Consider the following 3,572-nt stretch of genomic DNA (forward strand, 5'->3'; position numbering starts at 1 on the left):
TTCTGCCTGAGCGCCTGCGGGTCTCCTTGGATCCACCGGCCCAGGAGTTGAAAGCCTGGGGGCTCCCTGGAACCAAGTTCCCTGGTGCTGAGGCCTCATCTCTGGGTGAAGTCGGTCAGCTAGCTACACAGCCTGACCCTGCTGGGGGGGGGGGGGGGTGGCGGCATTTCATGGGCATTATAATCACAGTTACAAAACAATTGTTTATCATTTACAAAAATTATGTTCATCATGATTTTTAGGTCATGTTTGCCATGTTATATATGTCTCTTCCTGAAACTTCTTGCTTTTCGTGTTCCTATATCTCTCCACATCAGCAGGTGTGAGAAATACAGGCATATGCTTGCAATACATAATTCAGTATACCACTTACCAACACTGATTCTCTAGAGAGAAGTTGAGTATGTAAAAATTGAGATTTGCTTGTTTCCAAAGAAGTATTTTTCTACTTAACAAAGTCTTTTAAGCACTGGCATATGCCAGAAATTCATTTTTCTTTTCTTTTCTTTTCTTTTCTTTTCTTTCTTTTCTTTTCTTCTTTTTTCTTTTCTTTTCTTTCTTCTTTCTTTCTTTCTTTCTTTCTTTCTTTCTTTCTTTCCTTCCTTCCTTCCTTCCTTCCTTTCTTTCTTTCTTTCTTTCTTTCTTTCTTTCTTTCTTTCTTTCTTTCTTTTCTTTCTTCTTTTTCTTTTAATGCATGAGAAGCACAGGCAGAGGGAGAAGCTGGCTCCCTGCAGGGAACTTGATCCCAGGTCTCCAGGATCACACCCTGAGCTGAAGGCAGATGCTCAACTGTTGAGCCACCCAAGCGTCCCCAGAAGTTATTTCTGTGGCTAATACATCTGATTTTGAAAAACACTCTGTGTGTGGGAGAGAGAGATAAAGAGGAGAGAGAGAAAGAGGCATTCATATGAACTAAATATCCTTTATTTTCCTGTTTGCCCTGGCATGTATTTTAGTATAAGAGAATCCATCTTGACACTCTTTTAAAACTCTTAGTGAATGTGAGAAAGACAAGATCAGCATTCTTCTAAAAAAACAAAACAAAACAAAACAAAAAAACAAGAAACAAAAAAACCAGAATCCTAATCTATGAAAATTATCATTAATGAGTCCCAGAAAATGGAAAATGGGAGAGGGTCTTCCTTCAATTGTTTGTTCACTTCAATTAATTTAGAAGTGGTATATTGTAAAAATGTGATTTTAGAGTCCTGAATACATTTGGAATGACCCAAGTACCAATTAATTAATAGGTATCACATTCAATTTATTTGGTTTTATAACATTTTTCCACTTGTGTAATAAGTAAGCCAATTTTGGGATATCAAATGTGCTCCATTTTGACCCATTAAGGTTTTTTTAAAAAAAGATTTTATTTATTTATTCATGAGGGAGAGAGAGAGAGAGAGAGAGAGAGAGGCAGAGACACAGGCAGAGACAGAAGCAGGCTCCATGCAGGGAACCTGGTGTGGGACTCGATCCAGGACTCCAGGATCACGCTCTGAGCCAAAGGCAGACGCCAAACCGCGGAGCCACCCAGGGATCCCCGACCCATTAAGTTTTAAATCATCCTGGGTAATGTCAGCCCAATGGGGCAAACTTTTAGAGCAAGAAGGGCCATATTCCTTAAAAATAATCTTGCAGGAGTTCCAGGAGGAGGATGATCATCATATGTCTCTTCAGAAGAATTATTTCCGATAGTTGAGTACTCATCAAGAATCTGAAACCCAAATCCTCCACTTAAAGATGAGGGAGCTCATGTTACAAAGAAAAATATATAAAAGGATTATATAACTTTTTTGAAAAAAATATGATTGGTGCCAGTAGAATTTTAACTGAATGTCTAATACACAGTTGGCTACTTACTGAACAGGTGTCACATTGTCCCTATTTCAATACAAAGTAGAAGAATCTGTTCCAGAAGGTAGTCAGTTGCAATTAACAAAAATCAAAAGTCCTGAGAATTTAAAAATCAATGGTGCTCTGAAAATTGAAATAAAAGATTTACATGAGGGGACGCCTGGGTGGCTCACTGGTTGAATGCCTGCCGTTAGCTCAGGGCAGGATCCCGGAGTCCTTGGATCAAGTCTTATATTGGGCTCCCTGCATGGAGCCTGCCTCTCCCTCTGTCTATGTCTCTGCCTCTCTCTCTGTGTCTCTCATGAATAAGTAAATAAAATCTAAAAAAAAAAAAAAAAAAAAATTACATGGGACCTACTTCCTCAATGTCCTTCTGACACTGTTTAGAGTGACTCGTACCAATGCTTACTTCATTTTGATTTTTTTTAAGTTTCCACTTTGAACTGTCACATGCCATAGCTGTTTACATTTCTTTAGCTACAGCAAGTCACATGGCTGGATCTAATTTAAATAGATGGGAAAGGGCAATTCTGTGCTCTAGCAAAGTGTTTAAATTATTGTGAATAGATAATGACAATTCCAATGACATTGTAGTAAGTTCAAATCAAACAATATTGTTTCAAAACTTAGCCAGAGTTTTACAGTTTTGTGATTTTAACCGTATTCTATGAAACTTCCAAGTTTCAATTTTTTAGCCTTCAAAAAGAGTTAAATAAGAATATCTGTCTAGGGATCCCTGGGTGGCTCAGCGGTTTGGCGCCTGCCTTTGGTCCAGGGCGCGATCCTGGAGACCCGGGATCGAATCCCACGTCGGGCTCCCGGTGCATGGAGCCTGCTTCTCCCTCTGCCTGTGTCTCTGCCTCTCTCTCTCTCTCTGTGTGACTATCATAAATAAATAAAAATTAAAAAAAATATCTATCTAAAATGTAATTGTGATAATTGAGTATGTAACAGTATCTGACTTTAAATGTGTTTAATAGTTATTAGCCATTCCTGTTGCTAATACATTGCTTCACCATAGCTGTGGAATACTCATGTATCTTAATTTGCCATCTCCTATCAAAATGAAGGGGTAGATGTTAATTCCAAAATACAATATCTTCTAAATCATGACATACAACTTCTCTAATAAACTAAAGTCTTGATAATTTTGTTCTTCAGGAAAAGTACAAAGTTAATAAAAGACATTCATCTTATAAGCTGGTCATTTGTTCTTCTAATTAAAGTAAGATTTTAAGGAAGTAAATAATTTAAGAATGTCCTTGTTTTGATCAGAACCAAAAGTTGTAATTGCATAGATAATACGTACTTTGTTTTTGAAATTATGTTTCTTGGGAAGGAAATACTGATAGAATGAAACATTACTATTTATATTCAAATTAATACTGGCTTTCATCATAATATTTGAATTTATGGTCATTAAAGTTTGTATTCAATAAGAAAGTATAGAAGACAATATATTTTTAACTAGTGTGGACAAAGGTGATGTCAATATTATTGACTTGAGACTAAAGGCAGGAGGCCTTGACAAGATTCCCTCCTAAATAAGTGTAGCTTTCTGTAGAGCACTAAAATGAAGTGCACAGTCTGACATCTAGCCCACTGTCAATGGCTAGGTCTTCATTCTGGTAGAAACTGTATTTTCTATTGCATTTCTATAAACAGCTTTAGATCTTTTTAACCTTGTCAAAACATCACATCTTTTTCTCCAACAG

The sequence above is a fragment of the Canis aureus genome, chromosome 23 (genome assembly GCF_053574225.1).
Source record: "Canis aureus isolate CA01 chromosome 23, VMU_Caureus_v.1.0, whole genome shotgun sequence".
In the NCBI taxonomy this organism is placed as follows: domain Eukaryota; kingdom Metazoa; phylum Chordata; class Mammalia; order Carnivora; family Canidae; genus Canis; species Canis aureus.